A 20872-nucleotide genomic window follows, 5' to 3' on the forward strand; every position below is an offset into this window, starting at 1 on the left:
TTTCGCACAGTCTTACAAAATGAAAATAAAATATTGCGGGGGGTTTCTGTCCAGTGAGTGAGAAATGTGCTTATGACTTTTTTATGGGACCTGTGAATCTTCAGAAGTTTGTAAATTGGTTTGATTCGTTGGAAATTAATTTCTGCTAACCAGACTCGGCTGCATTATAGGTATTCAGTCACAGGTACGCGGCTGAATTTTCCAGCCATTCTCCCCAGCGGAACCTTCCAATCCCGCCGACAGTGACCCCTTGCCACTAGTTCACCGGCAGAAGAGGGTACAGACAACTGGAAACACCATTGACATCGGAGGGGCTGGAAGATCCTTCTGCTGGATCAGCGGCAGGACTAGACGAACCCGGCGCTAGCCGATGGTAGGCCATCTCCACCACCGCAATACATGCCAGGGGGCAGAGGAGTGGGGCGGGGGAGAAAATCCTGCCAATAATGTCTGAGGCAGGGTAAGTATCAGATACCAAAGAGAAAATGCTGGAAAATCTCAACAGGTCTGGCAGCATCTGTAGGGAGAGAAAAAGCTAACGTTTCGAGTCCAAGTGACCCTTTGTCAAAGCTCAGATCAGTATCAGATACAATTGCTCGACACCAACCAGGACCAAGCAGCCCCGCTTGATTGCTCCCCTTCCACAAAACATTCAAATCCTCCACCACCGTCGAACAGTGGCAGCCGTGTGTACCATCTACAAGATGCACTGCAGTCACTCACCAAGGTTCCTCAGACAGCACCTTCCAAACCCACGACCACCACCATCTAGAAGGACAAGAGCAGCAGATATCCTGGGAACCCCACCACCTGAAGGTTCCCCTCCAAGTCACTCACCGCCCTGACTTGGAAATATATCGCCGTTCCTTCATTGTCGCTGGGGCAACATCCTGGAACTCCCTCTCTAACAGCATAGTGGGTGTACCTACACCTCAAGGACTGCAGCGGTTCAAGAAGGCAGCTCACCACCATCTTCTGAAGGGCAACTAGGGATGGGCAATAAATGCCGGCCTAACCAGCGACGCCCATACCCCGTAAATGAATTTAAAAAACAAATCACCAATGCTATGTTTGCGAATGAGATGCAAAATGTCTTCTGGCAGTGGGTCCTTGCCTCTGAGTCAGCAGCTCTGGGTGCGAGTCCCACCCCAGGACTTGATGACCATGGAAAGTGTGTTCATAATGCGGTAAAACAGGTTGAGTATCAACCTGCAAAATCTTTCCCACACACGCCAATGGTGCTAAGAGTGGGAGAGATTCTTGTAATGGGAAGAAAGTTGGAGCCTCTACCATCACTATCCAGAGCTTCAGACTACGACAGACAATTCTAATGATACCCAGCTCTCTAAGTGAGAACATCTCTATTCACCTCGTTAACAAAAAATAAATGTTGGGACAATCATTAGGCATTTTCACCTTTTAAAAATTAAACCAATTAAACTCCAAGGGTGGGATTTTCCAGCTCTTCCCATCAGTGGGATCTTCCTGTGCTGTTGAAGGCAACCCTCTCGTGGCAGGGTCCATGGTGGCGGGGCAGGCAAAATAAATGCCCTAGACGTCGGCGGGACTTTCCAGAGGTGAGCCATTTCCGCTGCGGGAAAACATGTCGGAAGGTCCAGGCTCTAGTCTTGGGATGGCGGGCGGGATTCTCCGGTCTCAGCGGCGACGGGACCCGTTGCGAGCAGGAATGTAAAATGCGGCGTTCCGGCCAAAACTCCATTCGCTTTCATCAGCGCTGGAAAACCTCAGCCGCGAATCAGGATCGAGGTTGATTTGGTAGGTGTCTCTGTGTGCTGGATCCCCCCAGCGATAGGAAACATGCCTGTCTATCCTCTCAAGCCCCTTCAGAATCTCATACATCTCAACGGGATCAACTCTCCTTCCCCTGCACTCCTGAGAGCATTGGCCTAATTTGCTGGGCCTGTCAACATAGGACAACTCAGAGGAGGCTGGGCTCATTGTTTTGAACGTAGTTACCCGTCGCCCAGACTGAACAGCCAGAGCGATAGGCCTGAAAGAGCGGCTTTAAAAGAATAAAAAACGGGTCCGTCAGTCTGAGAATTATTTTTTGAAGCTGGTCTGTCAGTGTCGGGTCAATTTCAGAGTCGCTGATGCTGCTGATTCTGGGCCATCGAGTCTGAACCGGGCCTTGGAAAGAGCACCCGACTTAAACCCACACCTCCACCCTATCCCCGTAACCCAGTAACCCCATGCAATTTAGCTTGGCCAATCCACCTAGCCTGCACATCATTGGACTGTGGGAGGAAACCAATGCAGACACGGGGAAAACGTGCAGACTCCACACAGACAGTGACCCAAGCCGGGAATCGAACCCGGGACCCTGGCGCTGCGAAGCAACAGTGCTAACCATTGTGCTACCATGCCGCCTAAGTCCTAGTCTGGGGTAAACACAAAAACGTAGGAACATAGACAATAATCTTTATTATTATCACAAGTAGGCTTACATCAACACTGCAATGAAGTTACTGTGAAAAGCCTCTAGTCGCCACACTCCGGCGCCTGTTCGGCTACACTGAGGGAGAATCCAGAATATCCAATTCACCTAACAAGCACGTCTTTCGGGACTTGTGGGAGGAAACCGGAGCACCCGGAGGAAACCCACGCAGACACGGGGAGAATGTGCAGACTCCGCACAGGCAGTGATCCAAGCGGGAATCGAACCCGGGTCACTGCCGCTGTGCAGCAACAGTGCTAACCACTGTGCTACCGTGCCGCATACTTATACATTTTCTCAGCCCTTTTAAAAATTATTACTATTTGAAATATTCAAGTTCCGAGCCTGCGGTTCGTTTCTTTTTAATATATTTTTGGGGTGTGGGTGTTGCAAACAATTTATTGTCCGTTCTCACCTGTTATCAGGGCGATGGTGGTGAGATATCTTCATGAATGACTGCAGCCTGGGTGGTGAAAGCATTGTTGTTAGGGGGCGACGTTCCTTGGTTATGATCCAGCTACGCTGAAGGAATTGTGCGCGTTAAATGTGGCAGATAATGACATAACTCTTGCAATGTTCAATGTCAATACCGCATTGTTTGATGTCTCCCAATCATGGCTGAGTATGGATGAGACGCTCTGTGTGCTTCACAACCTTCAGAATTAATGGTGCGTGTCTATCAAAATATTTAAACTAGATTTGCTGTTGAAATATCCTTTCAAAGGATTAGAAAAGTGAGCGAATGAACCACAGGGCTAATTCTGTGAAGGAAACCTCCTCAGTTGGGAGCTCGGAGGCATCATAGTTCAGAGTTCTGTAGAGTATCTGTAACCTGAGTTCCCTTCTTCACTCAGAATTTAGGATCGCACAATTGACAGTTAAATATCCAAACTACAAGTCACAGGCCCCCTTCTGCAACGATTGGCTCTAAAATGCTCAATACACCTGCGTGCCAGTCATTCATCTGAGATCTGAATGCATTAGATGCACTAATAAAGCCTTTGTTAAAATTTCAAAGGGCTTGCCCAGAGAAGTGTTAAGCCCTCATCTGCTAATCATCATGCAATGTACTTTTAAAGCTATTTACATTATCCAAAACCTTGAAAGAGAAATCTGGCGTTGTGCAATATTCAGAGCCAAAGAACATCAGATGTGAATCATTGAATAATAAAATCTCTACAGTGCAGAAGGAGGCCATTCGGCCCATCGAGTCTGCACCGACCCTCTGAACGAGCACCCTATCTAGGCCCATTCCCTCTGCCCTATTCCCGTAACCGCACCTAACCTGTATATCCCTGGACACTAAGGGGCTACTTAGCGTGGCCAATCCACCTCACCTGCACATCTTTGGACTTTGGGAGGAAACCGGGAGCACCCGGAGGGAACCCGCGCAGAGACGGGGAGAACGTGCAGACTCCACACAGTTACCCAAAGGCGAAATTGAACCCAGGTCCCTGCTGCTGTGAGGCAGCAGTGTTAACCACTGTGCCACCATGAGGTTATCTGACTTCACAATGAAAGAACAAAAATCAAAGTCAGGAAACAGAGGTATTTTTAAATAATTTATTTTTGTCACCCTCATGCGTGTGTCCTGTGGAGGTTGACCCATGAAATCTCATGGTGGCGTGTAGGATGCCCCGACTCGCGGGGGGGGGGGGGGGGGGGCAAGATTTATCAGTAGCGTTTATCAGTAGGCAATGCTGTGTGAAAACCACTTCTGGTTGGACTTGCTGTAACGACAGATTTATCAAATTTAAAATGGCCAGAATCACCGCCGAATCCCTGGACATCTCTGGATCCCCAGGGCTGCTCGGAACCCAGGTTGGGAAAAGTTAAATTAGATCATGTCTGATCTGTGTTGTGAGGGATTGCAGCATGCTATCACTTTAAGTGAAGTATCATGTGATCCAGTCTTGGTTTCACTTTGGCCTGTAGCAGAACACACCACGCACAGCTCTGCAGCCCTCATATCCTTAAACATTCTGTGCAGTGACCGCGCTGTGGTTCCAACACTCTCTGATGCTGCGACTCTGTTGCAGTCTGACCAAAAAGCGTTGTCTCTTGCCATGTAGCGCGATTTAAAATGATACCTTCACCAATGTCATGTGTGTTATAATGATATAAAAGGCACCACTCGCTCTGAAGTGAAGTGTGTCATGCTGTTATCTCCTAAAGGTACATAATAATAATCTTTATTAGTGTCACAAGTAGGCTTACATTAACGCTGCAATAAAGTTACTGTGAAAAGCCGCTAGTCGCTACACTCCGGCGCCTGTTCAGGTACACAGAGGGAGAATTGAGAATGTCCAATCAAGTTTCAGAACTTGAGGGAGGAAACCGGAGCACCCAGAGGAAACCCACGCAGACACGAGGAGAACGTGCAGACACCGCACAGACAGTGACCCAAGCTGGGAATCGAACCCGGGACCCTGACGCTGTGAAGCAACACTGCTAACCATTGTGCAGCCGTGCCATCCAACAGAGCAGTCTGTACCTCAAATCCCTGTTCCATTTGCCTTGGCGACCTTACCAAATATAAATTTATGTATTTTTGTCTTGATATTTTCCATTGTCCCTGAATGCACAGTTTTGGGGGGGGGGGGGGGGGGGGGGGGAATGCTTCAGCTTTTCACTTTTTTTTTGTCCTCACTCTAATTTCCAAATTATGCTCCCTTGTCTCGAGATCCTCGTTAAGAGTAAATCGTTCCTCTGTATCTACCCTATCTAATCGATTGGATCATACCTCAAGTGCTTTCAGCTCATGTGACTACAAGCCAGGTTTCTGCAAACTGTCCTCGTAATTTAACCCTTTAAGGGCAGCACGATGGAGCAGTGGTTAGATTGCTGCCTCACGGCGCTGAGGTCCCGGGTTCGATCCCGGCCCTGGGTCACTGTCCGTGTGGAGTTTGCACATTCTCCCCGTGTTTACGTGGGTTTAGCCCCCACATCCCAAAGATGTGCCGGGTAGGTGGATTGACCACGCTAAATTGCCCCTTAATTGGAAAAAATGAATTGGGTACTCTAAGTTTATTGAAAAGTAATAATAATTTAACCCTTTAACTCTGGTGCCATCTGGTGAAATGCCAACCCCAAATCGAACTGGGTGTCCCGGATGGGTCTGAAGCATCAAATCCTCACTCTTGGATATTCCTGATGGATATTTGCTTTTCTTGACCTTGGGGCAGAACGAGGGATTTGCCGGCTGTCAATTGCAAAAGAGGCAATCAATCAAACACCCTCCAATTGGCCTGAGGACCCTGCTAAAAGGAATGACAATCCAATTGATCTCAGGTTCCATTTGCAATAGCCAAACAATGTGGATTTGAAAGAAAACAAATCCACCACAGCTACAGAATAATGAGTGTTGCATGATTGAAGGGTTCTCGACTCGTAGATGGGTCCAGAGTGGGAAAATAAAACAGACAGCTGCACCTCGATAGTGTGTCATGTATCTGTACAGATATTCACTTCCAGGCCGTGCGTTCCATACCCCAACCACTCGCTGTGTGAAAATACTTTTTCTCACTGCACATTTTGCTGCTTTTGCAAATCACTTTCAATCTGTGCTCTCTCCATTCTTGATCCTTTTACGGGCGGGAACGGTTTTTCCCCTGTCTTCTCCGTCCAGCCCCCTCATGATTTTGAACATCTCTATCAAATCTCCTCTCAGCCTTCTACTCTCCAAGGAGAACAGTCCCAACCTCTCCCATCCATCCTCCTAACGAAGGTTTCTCATCCCTGGAACCAATCTTGTAAACCTCTTCTGCGCTCTCTCCAATGTGTTCATATCCTTCCCGTAGTGTTGCCCCCAGAACTGTACACAATATTCCAGCTGAGGTCTAACTAGTATCTTGACTAAGTTCAGCATAATCTCTTTGCTCTTGTACTCAATGCCCCTATTGGTAAAGCCCAGAATACTATATGCTTTATTAACTGCTCATTCCGCCTGTCCTGCCACCTTCATTGATCTATGCACATATACACCCAGGTCCCTCTGCTCTTGCACCCCGTTAAGAATTTTGCCCCTTAATTTGTATTGCCTCTCCATCTTCTTCATACCAAAATGCATCATCCAGAGAGGGAGGGTTGCAAGGATCGGCTGTGTAGCGCCCAAATATTGATATCGATCATATCATTGTCAACAGTTGTCCGTCAATTCGAGGATGACGTCTACTCAGGGTCATTGAGTTTTCGTCATGGGTCGGCGTGTCACTGACAGGTCGATTCTCGGCCCACATATCTTTGGAGAACATTGGGGGCAGGACATTCTATGGGGTAGTGGGAGAGCAGGATTTGCTTCCATTTCTTTCCAGCTCTGTCGCCGTTCTACCTCCTCATTTGGCCTCGAAGCGCGACGCAGCTTGACGGACGCGTGGTCGCTCTTTTGCATGAACGGTAGAAAGCTCCTCCCAGTCATTATTGTCAAAGCTGCCAGGCTTAATGAGGGCTTGAGGATGTCTTTGGGGCATTTTCTCTGATGCCCTCTGGAACACCCGGCCAATGAGAATTGAGAAATCAGGAGCTGGCAGGGGAGACACTTTTCAACCATCCGGACATGGGTTGGTCTTACAGAAAATCTGCCTGAATGCTGATGGAGTTGGCTTCAAGAAGAACACTTGTGTTTGTTCAAAGGTCCTCTCAATGAATCTGGGGAATGTGGTGGAGGCATTGCTGATGAGCTTCTCTAGAGCTCTGATGTGTCGCTGATGTACATTGTGTTGTACTCAATAGAGCAAAGGTAGGTTTGACTGAAATGTGCAGAGTGAAAGACGGCAGGACCAGTTTCTCAATGACTGACCAAGCTTGACCTCTGACCCAGACACAAGTCAGTGTTCTTACAATCAAATGCAGGAGAGCTGCTCCTCCTGATCGTTCGCTAGAGTGACCTCTACCCTAAGCCATATGTGCATTGATGCTGTGCGATAAGATTTGGGTTCAGCAAGGTAGAGCAAAATCAAAAGGGTTGTTAACAATCAATACCTACCATAGCAACGTGCATTTTATATCCAGCACTCTCTAGCAAGGACAGCATTTGTTGCTAATTGCTAATTTCCCTTTGAGAAGGTGATGGTGTCATGTGAGAGCACCTTTAAGAAATGGGCGTTTATAAATGGGTGTGTATATAAGTATCTGTAGTGCGAGTACCTTTAAGAAATGGGTGTTTATTACTGCAGTGATGTCAGAGGTGGGTGGAGCTGGGTTGTCTGTCAGCTTTTTACTTTCGTTTTAGGCTGTTTGCTGCAGGTTGTGTCTTAGTTTCGTTTTCAGAACTGGATAGCTGCAGTCACAGCCAGAAGGTGTATTAGAGTCTCTCTCTGTAATCTAAAGACTGTAAATCAATCCTGGTGATTTAAAACTAATAACAGTAGTGACTTAACCTGATCTGCTTCTGGTAAAAGGTGTTTTAAGTCTTATGGATGTTAAAAGGAAAGCTTAAAGGATTACTTAGTGTTGTATTTTTTGGGGGTTGTATTTGAATTGATGGTTGCTAAGATGTTCACTGTACGTTTTAAAAAGCTTAACTTGAGTTCATAGAATAAACATTGTTTTGTTTAAAAAAATACTTTTCCATTTCTGCTGTACCACATCTGTAGAGTGGGCCGTGTGCTCCCCATACCACAATCTATCGAAAGTTGTGGGTCAGGTGAACTCCATGATACACTTTGGGGTTCTCTAAACCCTGGCCCATAACAGTGGTGATTTACCTTCCCAATCCACTGATTCCCCTGTGATGTAGGTACACCCACAGCACTGTTAGCAAGCGAGTTCCCATATGTTGACCCAGCGACAGTGAAGGAACAGCGTGAGTGGGTAGTTTGGAGGGGAATTTGCAGGTGGTGGTGTTTCCCAGGAATCTGCTCTTGTCTTTCGAGGTGGTAGAGTCCACCAGTTTGGAAGATACTGTGAAAGGAAGCTTGGTGAGTTGCTGCAGTGCATCTTGTAGATGGTGCACACGGCTGCGTCTAGTGGTGGAGGCAGTGAATGTTAAGGTGGTGGATGGTGTCCAAATCGAGCAAGTTACGTTGCCCTTGTTGGTGCTGGACTTCTTGAGTATTGTTGGGGCTGCAAACATCCAGGCAAGTGAAAAGCATTCCGTCACATTCCTGACTTGTGCCTTCGGGAGGTTGGGGGTGGTGGCCGGGTGGGGTGTGGGGGGGGGTGGTGTTGGGTTGGGGTGGGGTTGGTGGTGACCACAAGCTCGTTCAATGAAAGTGAGTTGCAAGGAATGTCTAGAATGAGGACAAGGAGATGGAGAAATTAAGGAAAGGATTTTCCCAGCCCTGGGGTGGTGGGAATGCTGCAAAAATAACAGCGAACTCCCTGACACATTCCTGTCAACAGGAACGTTTCCAAGCAGTGGGAAGAGATGTAGATTGGAGGCAGGAAGTGAAAATAATTAAAGGCTCTATTTAGGACAATTGGCCCGAGCTGCTGTCCCCTCTCCGTGTGTGGAGACCACCAAATCTATGGAGGTGGTCTCACAGTCGGCCATTGGGCCTGTAGGCTCCTTGGTCCTGAGATTAGGCCGTGAGCAGGTAAGTCACTTCCTGTGACCACATTGGGCCATCAGGAGGGGTCTACCTGCCCGGTCCTTCGGGTTTTTAATTTTTCACTTGTCCTGTCTCAAGGGGTCAACACGGAGACGCCCTTTCAACCCCTGACCTGCCTGACTTCTCTCGCTTGGGTTGCCGTGAATTCAGAGTTGCGGGCCCTCCGATTGGGCTACCATCTCCTTGAAACAGACAGTGAATCTAGAGGCCGCCTCTGGGGAGATTGCTGAGCTGTCACTGCGGCAGCAGACGCAGACTCAGGACGCACCGCAGTGGTCCTGAAGCCAGGGGGGTATTCCTTCTCTGAGAGTGGGAATTCCAGCCTTGGTCCACATAAAGAGAATAGCCATTGTGTCAGAATGCTGGGGAGCTGCCGGTCTCCCAGGAACATTGTCCAGACAGGGTCACTGTGTTCGAGGGCAGGGTGACGGAGGAGAGAATGAGGGAGAAAATTAATTTAAAAACAAATGTGATTTAGTGGTAATTCCACAGGTCTAGCAAGCAGCATTTACACTTTGTATATCCACCTCTTCATTTAATGGATGAAATATAACACTGCGCCACGTTTAAATCAAAAATCTCGAAAGGCGCCTCATGGCTAAAATGGTCGGTTCTAGAATTTTGGTTTCATATGCTAATTGGAAATGAGCTGGATTCACCGCTTGCAACCGCAGTTTTTGTCTAGATAACACAAAGAAAAAATTCTACACTTAATTAAGCATAAAATGTACCATACTGTGCCTGTAAATTCAGAATACTAAATACGGCATTGCACAAAGCAGCTACCCGAGATGCCCTTGAAATAGTCCCTCGTGCCTCCTTCCTCGTAATTAACTTCTGTTTTACCCTCTGCACTTATTATCCAAAGACAGAACTGGATTGCGTCTCAGTGTGTGTGTCAGAGGGAATCTTATCCACACCTCTCTCTCTGGCACTGACTGCTGTCTCGCTTTTTCCCTGTGATTCCTCTCAGGGAACGCAGGTTTGCAGCTTTATCTGAGGATGAATCTTTGTGCCATTTATCTCCTCCTGTATGTCCGCAGATCCCTTTGCTTTACCTGGAAAGTATAATGACTGCGTTACATCTCCGGATGAGATTATCACACATTAATGAGGGTGTACTTTTTTTTTGTATCTGGGTTTAATGCTTTGAGGGGGCAGAAGAGTGGTTTCAAGCAAATGCATTTTCCTTGTTGACAATTAAGTTTGTCCCACAGCGATTGACCCTCCGTTCAAGCACATAGGTGGCTGTGGGAGGGGGAGCACTGGTGTGTGTGCTTTTCAACAATTTGAGTAAACAGCAACATCCATTGTAGCAGCCCAGTGACTGCGAACCTACCCGAGTGATGAGAGGAGTTCTTGAGAGGATGGAAATGGCTCGAGTTACAGCATTGGAATGACATTTGTCCTGTTCAATGGTTTGATTGATCTGTGCTTGGTCGCGTTAGTCTGTTCACTGAGCGATGCTCACTGCAATTGCTTCAGTAAGTCTTGATGTTAACTTTGAGAGCAAAAGTGAATAGAAGATTTCAGAAGAAGTGCTGAAAAACTGCAGCTGTGAACATGCATGCAGACAACTTGTACTGGAGATATTTTAACGCACTGTAAACAAACCTGTTGCAGTCTTAAAACCCGCATCAACTCTGCAATGCTTTGAGGTAAATGGTATATGTATAATGTAGAACAGACTGGTGAATACATATACATTGATGTTCAAAAAGAACAGGGGCGGTATTCTCCGACCCGCTGCCGGGTTGGAGAATCGCCGGGGGGCGGTGTGAATCCCGCCCCGCCGCTCCGACGGCGGCTGCCGAATTCTCCGGCGCCGGTTTTTTGGCGGGTGCGGGGATCGCGTCGCGCCGGTCGGGGGCCGTTGGCAGTGGCCCCCCCACCGGCGATTCTCTGGGCCCCAATGGGCCGAGCGGCCGCCCGTTTTCGGCCAGTCCCGCCGGAGTGGATTAGACAAGATCCATACCGGCGGGACCTGGCTCTGAGGATAGCTTGCGGAGTCCTCAGGGGGGCGCGGGGGGATCTGGCCCCCGGGGGGGGGGGCTCCCATAGTGGCCTGGCTTGTGATCAGGGCCCACCAATCCGCGGGCGGCCCTGTGCCGTGGGGGCACTCTTTCCCTCCGAGCCAGTCTCTGCAAAGCTCTGCCACGGCCGTTGCGGAGAGGAAACCCCCTGCGCATGACTAGAGATCACGCCAGCGGTTCTGCGCATGCGCCAGAACACGCTGGCACTCCCGCGCATGCGCCACCTCGCGCAGGCCGGCGGAGGCCCTTCGGCGCCGTGCCAACCCCTCCAGCGCCGGCCTAGCCCCCGGAAGTGCGGATGATTCCGCAACTTCCGGCCGGCCCGACGCCGGAGTGGTTCATGCCGCTCTTTGGCGCCGGTACGACCGGCCAGCCGTTTGCGGGAGAATCGAAAGTGAGAAGGTTTTCCAGCACAATTGCTGATGTAGGAGATCTTACGTCCAATTTGCACACAAAAAGCTCCACCAAACAGCAATATAATGATTGGAAGATCCATTTCAGTAATGTTGCTTGAGGGTTAAACATTAACCAGGGCATTTAGGAGTTCCCTTGCGCACCTTTGAAAAAGCACCAGGAGAGATTTTACTTCCAACTCAATGCCGCCTCTGACAGTGCAGCACTCCTTCCGAACATCACGGGGATTGTCAGCCCAGATTGGGAGCTCAAATCCTGATCGTGGAAATTGAACCCACGGCCGTCTGACTCAGCGACGAGAGGGTGCTGTCCACTGAGTCCCGGCTTACACCCTCAGTCAGTCACGCCACGGCATCTGGGCAGGCGTGCAGGATGAAGATTTACTTTTTAATGCGGGGAAAGCCGCGTTCCTGCGTTACGGGCCAGGATCAGCAGTTAAAACTGCAAGGCAAACCGACCTGAGGGACGGAATGCACTTCTGCAGGTAGCCCGGTAGCACAGTGGTTACCTAGCTGGGTCACCGTCTGTGCGGAGTCTGCACGCTCTCCCCGTGTCTGCGTGGGTTTCCTCCGGGTGCTCCGGTTTCCTCCCACAGCCCAAAGATGTGCAGGTTAGGTGGATCGGCCGTGATAAATTGGTCCTTAGTGTCCAAAAAAGGGTAGGTGGGGTTACTGGGTTATGGGGGTAGGGTGGAGATGGGGTGCTCTTTCCAAGGGCCGGGACAGACATGATGGGACGAATGGCCTCCTTTTGCACTGTACGATACTATTATTACAAGGCAGTAATCCACCTGAAGGGTTCAGACGACATTGTGAACCCTCAGAGCCAGGCTTGACTCACATACTTGCCAGCTGAGTTCTCCGGCTGGATCATCGGCTTGTACGCTGCCAGCAGCTTCCAAATGGCAACGCTGTTTTTCCTTTGTTTTAGTTATTTTTGTACAATCACAGCTCCAACATTAGCCGATTCACTGCACGTGGTTTCTCAAATGCAGAATACCACAGGATAATGGATTCTTTCTGAGGACATATTAGACAGAAAATGCCCCTGCTCACAAAAGGATCAAGAATAGAAGGGCGCAGATTCGGGTAGCATGGTAGCATAGTGGATAGCACAATTGCTTCACAGCAGCAGGGTCCCAGGTTCGATTCCCGGCTCGGTTCATTGTCTGTGTGGAGTCTGCACATCCTCCCCGTGTGTGTGTGGGTTTCCTTCGGGTGCTCCGGTTTCCTCCCACAGTCCAAAGATGTGCAGGTTAGGTGGATTGGCCATGATAAATTGCCCTTCATGTCCAAAATTGCCCTTAGTGTTGGATGGGGTTACTGGGTTATGGGGACAGGGTGGAGGTGTGGGCTTGGGTGGGGAGCTCTTTCAAAGAGCCGGTGCAGACTCGATGGACCGAATGGCCTCTATCTGCACTGTAAATTCTATGAATTTAAAGTGATTTGCAAAAGAAGCAAACGTGACGTGAGGGAAAGAGTTTCCACACCAAGAGTGGTTCAGGTCTGGAATGCATGGCCTGGAACTGCGGCGGAGGCAGGTTCAATCGAGGCATTCAAGAGGGTGTTAGATGATTATTTGAATATAAACAATGGGCAGGGTGTACGGGGAAAAGGCAGGGGATGGCACTAAGTCATGATACCCGTTTGGAGAGCCGGGGCCTCTTTGTGCGACGTAACAAGTCTGTGATTTTGTGATGATCATTTTATCATTAACATTACTCAGCAGCTTTTAATTAAAGATTTTTTAAAATAATTTAATTTAAATTTAAATTGCAGGGTATTAGCTAAGAAGAGAAGTTGGATACACTCCAATTGTTTTCACTGGAACGACGGAGGTTGAGGGGCGACCTAATTGAGGTTTACAAAATTGTGAGGGGCATAGACAGAGTGGATAGTCAGAGGCTTGTTATGGGCCAGGGTTTAGAGAACCCCAAAGTGTATCATGGAGTTCACGTGACCCACAACTTTTAATAGATTGTGGAATGGGGAGCACACGGCCCACTCTGCAGGTGTGGTACAGCAGAAATGGAAAAGTATTTTTTAAAGCAAAACAATGTTTATTCTATGAACTCAAGTTAACCTTTTTAAAACATACAGTGAACACCTTAGCAACCATCAATTCAAATACAACCCCCAAAGGATACAACACTAAGTAATCCTTCATAAATTCCCAAACATCATCCAGAAGACAAAAGAAAAACCTTTTAACAGAAGCACATCAGGTTTACATTCACTACTGAGAACATTTATAATTCTGAATTCACCAAATGATCAAGAGATAGTCTTTTCATGGCCGAGAGAACAACAGTACACTTGCTTTGTCTGGCTTGAGCTCCAACACTGAAACAATTGTTTTTAAAAAACAGACACACCCAAGCTTTCCTCAAGGTAAAACTAAAAAGCAGAGCCAGAGCTCAGCTCCACCCACACTCTGACATCACTGCAGTAACATTAGCAGCCAAACATTTCTTAAAGTGACATTCTCATGCCAAAAGTCAATCACTAGCAGGCATAGGTTTAAGGTGCAAGGGGCAAAGTTTAGAGGAGATGTGCGAGGCAATTTCTTTTGCACAGAGGGCGGTGAGTGCTTGGAACCCGTCCCTCGGGGGAGGCGGTGGAGGCAGGTATGATAGCGGCGTTTAAAAGGCATCTTGACGAACACATGAATAGGATGGGAATAGAAGGGTACGGATCCCAGTAGGGCAGAAGTTTTAGTTTAGACAGACATCATGTTTGGCACAAGTTTTGGAGGACCAAAGGGCCTTTTCCTGTGCTGTTCTTTGCTATTGTGGGATTTGTATCCATGGTCCCTGCCTGACCACACATTTTTTTCAAGGGATAAATGCGCCTCTGGAAATGCCAGCCCAGTAACATCACCGGTCCACCACCGTCCAACCCCCCCTGCCCCGCCCTCCGTTTCTCAAATCCGTCCCCAATGAACCTTCTCCAATTTAATCAGCCAGAAAACCCCATGAAACAGTTCAGCTATTCGACCGCTTCAGGCATGTTTTGAGGGCGTTGATAATTCGATGATTCTCTCCACACCCGAGTACCAAACAACGATGGAGTAATGCTGGATGATATTTACAGTCTGGTAGCAAAACAATTTCTCAGATCATATTCAAACCAAGGGGCGGGAATCTCTGTCCCGCTGCACCTGATTTCTGGTGCGGCTGGCCCCACTGCCAGCGGACCCTCCATCCCGGGAGCCGGCCAATGGGGTTTCCCATTGCGGGTACCCCCCCCCCACGCCGTTGGGTAATCCGCCGGGGCGAGTGCGCTGCCAGTGAAGCGGTGGTTCCCGCCGATGGAGACTTCAACCCACCATTTCTCATAGCTTTTTCAAGCAGTGTGTGAACTTGTGTCATTGTCATTGTATCACCTTGCCAGTACCGGCCAAGTAATTTATTTCAATAGTACAACAGCATTATAGGGGCAGCTCGGCTGCACAGCGGTTAGCACTGTTACTTCACAGCGCCAGGGTCCCGAGTTCGATTCCCGGCTTGGGTCACTGTCTGCGTGGAGTCTGCGCGTTCTCCCCGTGTGTGCGTGGGTTTCCTCCGGGTGCTCCGGTTTCCTCCCACAAGTCCCGAAAGACGTGCATGTTAGGTGGATTGGACATTCTGAATTCTCCCTCAGTGTATCTGAACAGGCGCTGGAATGTGGCGACAAGGGGATTTTCACAGTAACGTCATTGCAGTGTTAATGCAAGCCTACTTGTGATGATAATATAGATTACTATTATTATTATGAAGATCTATGCATCTGAAATCTCGCCATAACCAGTCTTTTTCTCATCAAAGCACACCCTGGATTATGTCTTTTAATAATAGATTGAGTCAGGTTTCTCTGACTCTATTCTTCATTGAAACCTCACCACTGACAACAGTTCTGTCAGGGTGTGCATACACAATGCATCAATAAACTGCCTTTTCTCTTTACCCAATCTGACTGAGCTCTTTGTGTGTTCCCGGCATTTTCCGATTTTAGTTCAGCTTTCCGATATTTTTATTTCAATGTTCTTTTGTGTCCTGCTAATTAGTGTTTCTCAGGCACTGACGGTTACCATTTGATTGACTTGCAAAGGTGGCTGCCAATGCACCAAACCAGTCGAGACAGCCACACTCAATTCAGAAGCGCAGTGAGAGGATTGGGAAAGGCATTGAAAGGACCTGAACCCGCCGGCAAACTGAGCAGATACTTGGCAGGTGGAATTTGATGCAGAGAACACAGGGGGCTGGATTCTCCGCACCCCAACGACGACATCGCGTTTTCTAACAGCAAATTTCTAATGTGGTCCGACCGTTCGGGGAACCCGCGAGGTGGTTACGGTCTCAGTCCGGGGCGGGCCAATCGGAGGGTGGCGGGAGGGGGGGGGGGGGGGGGGGGGGGGGGCCTCATTCGGGTTTTTTTGTGGTCCGAGTCGGGCGAGCGGCCGATCGGGAGCACTATTTCCGCAGTCCAGGTCCTCGGCCTGAGTCCGCCATGGAGCATGGCGCGGCCGCCGCCTTGCTCACGCGCGGCCTCTGACCTGGAAGTGCAGGGGCCATATTGGCAGCTGGAGCTGCGAGCTCCACGACAGCTGCCTGCTAGCCCCCTGAAGGACTGTGAATCTGTAGCCTTTTAACGCCAGTTTTCCTGGCGTGAAAGACCACAGTTTTCACGATGGCATGGGGACGTAGTCCAGAAAATGGAGAATCCAGCCCATGAACTCACAAGTCAAGAGCCGGAGTGGGCCATTCGACCCCCTGAGCCAGGCCCGCCATGTGATTAAGATCATGGCTTCTTGAATGTGGTAGTTTTCTAGCCTAACCCGACACCCTTTGACTCGCTTGTTTGTCAGGAAGCTTTCTACTTCTGCCTCGAAAAATATTCAAAGGTCTCCGGGGAAGTGAATTCCACAGGCCCTCTGGGAGAAAATAATTTCTCCTCAACTCCATCTTAAATGGGCGACCCCCTTTGTTTTAAATTCTGCCCCCTGGTTATAGTTCTCTCCCACAGTTCTTGTCTCTGTGTGAGATGTGCTACGTTGGATAGGGAGACTGAGGAAAGGCGATGTTGGCTAAATGGCACAAAGGCAGCATGGAGACCTGGGCCCTGCAGGAGGCTATCTGGGCCGTTGTGTCTGTGCCAGCTCTCTGTAATTCAGTCACCTTCAAACCCAGGGTTGGGACCCACAGGTGGGGGTGGGGGGGGGGGGGGGGGGTGGTGTCGGGAGGGTCCGTTCCCGATCGCGGGACCATGCGTTGCGGCGTTCCCGATCGCGGGGCCATGTGTCGCTGTGTTCCTGATCGCGGAAGGTAGCTCCCAATTGCCAAACCGGCTTTTTTAAAATGCCGGCTGCCACCGGCTTTCGGAATGATGGCCATTCGGTGCATGTGTGCCCCCTTAGCAGTGCGCAGGCCGAGAGCCCAGCGGGGCAGACCCCCTCCTCCTGATGGGGGATGATGGAAGATGTGGTGATTTGCATGAAAATGAAATAAAATGAAAATCGCTTATTGTCACAAGTAGGCTTCAATGAAGTTACTGTGAAAAGCCCCTAGTCGCCACATTCCGGCGCCTGTTCGGGGAGCCTGTTACGGGAATTGAAGGGTGCTGCTGGCCTGCCTTGGTCTGCTTTTAAAGCCAGCAATTTACCCCTGTGCTAAACAGCCCTGTCAATGCACAAGGGGTTAATGTAAATACACTAAGACTAAGTAAACACTAGAGGGAGCATCAGAGACATCATGACATGCAGACATACAGCTAATGAACACATAGAATAGGACACGACCAATGGGCAGTCAAGACACCCAGAGGTGACACTACCACAAGGGGGCAACTCATATATAAGGACAGGGCACACATGCTCTTTCTCTTTTCCACAGGCGACACTCCGAGAGACAGGGGCAGATCGGAAGCATCACACCCACCGCATGGCTTAGAGCAGACTGGTTAGTTAGACTGAGTTACTATAGCAAGATTAGCAGGAGAGTCGAATCCAAGTAGGAGAATTGTTAACTGTTCAATAAATGTGTTAAACCTATCTCCAAGTCTGAACCTTCCTTTGTCAGAGCATACATCAAGGAAGCAGCTTATGCTACATGAAGAAGCATAACACAACAGAAGAGATAGAATTGTATTCAGGGAAATGTTACAAAACACACTCGCAGTTTCCGAAGCTTAGGGAAGGAATGGGTTACAGGCACAAATATTGCATTATACGAACATACAAACATATGAATTAGGAGCAGGAGTAGACCACTCGGCCCCTCGCACCTATCCTAGCATTCAATAAGATCATGGCTGATCTGATTTAACCTCAATTTCACATTCCTGCCTTAACCCACGATCACCTTTCACCCCCTTGCTTATCTACGTCTGCCTCAAAGATATTCAAGGAATCTGCCTCAATCCCTTTTTCAGGAAAAGAATTACAAGGTTTGGCAGCCCTCTGAGAGAATTTTCTTTTGCCGCCCCCCTGTCCAAAATGGGCGACCCCTCATGGTTAAATAATGACCGCTCGTTCTAGATTCTCCCACAAGAGGAAACATCTTGTCCACATCCGCCGTGACAATACCCCTCAGGGACTCTGATGCGTCAACCACTATTACTCTTCTAAACTCCAGCAGATACAGGTCGAGCTTGACCAACCTTTCCTCAGAAAACAACCAGGTGTTGGTCTGGTAAACCTTCTCTGAACATCTTCCAAAGCATTTGCACCCTTCCTTAAATAAGAAGGCCAATGTTGCACTCCAGATGTGGTCTCACCAATGCCCTGTACAACTGAAGCATAACTTCCCCTAATCTTGTATTCAATTCTCCTCCCAATAAACAATAACGTTCCATTAGCTCTGCAGCCAGAGCTATCCAATCAATTGGCAGCACGGTAGCATTGTTGCTAGCACGATTGCTTCACAGCTCCAGGGTCCCAGGTTCAATTCCCAGCTTGGGTCACTGTCTGTGCGGAGCCTGCACATCCTCCCCGTGTCTGCGTGGGTTTCCTCCGGGTGCTCCGGTTTCCTCCCACAGTCCAAAGATGTGCAGGTTAGGTGGATTGGCCGTGCTAAATTGCCCTTCGTGTCCAAAACTGCCCTTAGTGTTGGGTGGGGTTCCTGGGTTATGGGGATAGGGTGGAGGTGTGGACCTTGAGTAGGGTGCTCTTTCCAAGAGCTGGTGCAGACTCGATGGGCCGAATGGCCTCCTTCTGCATTGTAAATTCTATGATGAATCCCACTCCCCTGCTCCTTGCCCAGAGCACGGAAATTGTTTCCGCTTGAATATTTATTCCTTTATCACAGGACTGCATCCACCAGAATTTCAGATGACGTATTCCAGATTGCATCTCACTGTGCGAAAAACTAAGTTTCCTCCAGCCGTCTCTGGTTCTTTTGTGCGGTTTTCCCGTTGGGTGGGGTGATGATGACTCCGCTGAAAAAAAATCGAGAGGTTTGGCCTCGATCTCGCTCTTCAAATGTCTTTAAAGTTTTGAGGGTCTGAATCTTTCATTTGCTTCCCTGCACATAACACATGTGGACTTGGAATCCTGATTTGCAACGGCACAATTAATAACCCATACCTCAAGTAGTCATTTTTACGCCTGTTTGTTCCTGTTTTCAGCTTCAGTTCCCACACAGTGGTTAGCACTGCGGCCTCACAGCACCAGGGACCCGGGTTCAATTCCTGCCTTGGTGACTGTGTGGAGTTTACACCGTCACCCCGCATCCGCACGGGTTTCCTCCGGGTGCTCCGGTTCCCTACCACAGTCCAAAAGGTGGGCAGGTTAGGTGAGTTGGCCATGCAAAATTACCCCTTAGTGCCTAAAGCTTACGGGGCTACGTGGAGAGGATGGAAGGGTGGGCCTAAGCCAGGTGCTCTTTCAGTGGGCTGGTGCAGACTCGATGGGCCAAATGGCCTACTTCTGCACTGTATGTTCTATGTTCTGTGACAGTCCCGAGAGCTTAGAAAATCTCCCCATAAATTGGAAATCAGTGCATGATTGTTCCGTGCATCACCATTTTAATGGGAGTTTTATCTGAAATGGATTTGTGTGTCAAACGAGAGGCTACAGTTCTTTCTGTGTTGCATTGTTCCTGCCTGCTGTCCTTGATTGCGTGGTGAGTGCAACCTCTGACAACAAAATTGAGCCTGTTTCCAACTAAGTGCGGGTCTGATGCTGCATTTCGCACCAACATCAATGCCCAGCCTAAAACGTAAATTCCTGCCCCAAGCAACAGCCATCGTAAACAATTGTTTCCATGCTCTGAGCAGAACCCATTTGGAGTGTTGCGAGCAGTTTTGGGCCTCGTGTCTAAGGAAGGATGTGCTGACCTTGTAGAGAGTCCAGAGGAGGTTCACAAGAATGAACTTTGGAATGAACGACTTGTCGTAGGAGGAGCGGTTGAGGACTCAGGGCCTGGTTGCGTTGGAGGTTAGACGGATGAGGAAGGGATCTTATTGAAACTTACAGGAAATTGAGAGGTCCAGATAGAGTGAACGTGGAGAACTCTGGCTGATTTTGCAATCCAGCTCTTGGTCTGCAACACTGCAGGTGGCAGATGAGGAACATGTCAGCCATGAGGTCAGTGTATGAGTGTGTGTGAGTGAGAGGTGAGAGTGTGAGCATGTGTGAGAGATGTGAGTGTGTGTATGGGAGAGAGATGTTAGAGTGTAAGTGTGTGTGAGAGAGAGAAAGGTGAGAGCGTGAGTGTGAGCATGTGAGAGAGAGAGAGAGAGAGGTGTGGGTGTGAGCATATGTGTGAGGCCGAGATGAGAGTGTGAGTCTGGGTGGGAGAGAGAGATGAGAATGTGGGAGAGTAAGGTGAAAGTGTGAGTGTGTACGTGAGAGAGAGATGGGAGAGTGTGTGTGAGAGAGAGGCAGGAGTGTGTGTGAGAGAGAGAGGAGGGTGCATGTGTGTGTGAGCGAGGTGAAAGTGTGAGTGTGTGCGCTGCATCTGATATGAGAATCCAACTCCAAAGACACTTCTAATATTAAACATTTCTAATATTAAACACTTCGAATATTTCTGGCCAAAAATATCAGCTTCACTCCCCGTATTAAAAATGTGAAAAAGAGGTCAGAACTAAGTATTTGTTGAATTAGAAAACTTTGAATCATCATAACAGACTTCTAGAAATGTGTTTTTGTATGTTTTGTAGATTTGGACCTATTGCGCGAAAACAATCAATTTTGGTGGTCTTCAACCTAGTAAGAATGTTTCTCAGGGGTTCCGTCAGTACTCTTCATAGAGTCAGAGATGTTTACAGCATGGAAACAGGCCCTTCGGCCCAGCTTCTCCATGCCGCCCAGTTTCTATCACAAAGTTAGTCCAACTTGCCAGCATTTGGCCCATAGCCCTCTATACCCACCCTGCCCATGTAACTGTCTTAACTGCTTTTTAAAAGACAAAATTTTACCCGCCTCTACCACTGCCTCTG

Source organism: Scyliorhinus torazame, chromosome 30 (assembly GCF_047496885.1).
Source record: "Scyliorhinus torazame isolate Kashiwa2021f chromosome 30, sScyTor2.1, whole genome shotgun sequence".
Lineage (NCBI taxonomy): Eukaryota > Metazoa > Chordata > Chondrichthyes > Carcharhiniformes > Scyliorhinidae > Scyliorhinus > Scyliorhinus torazame.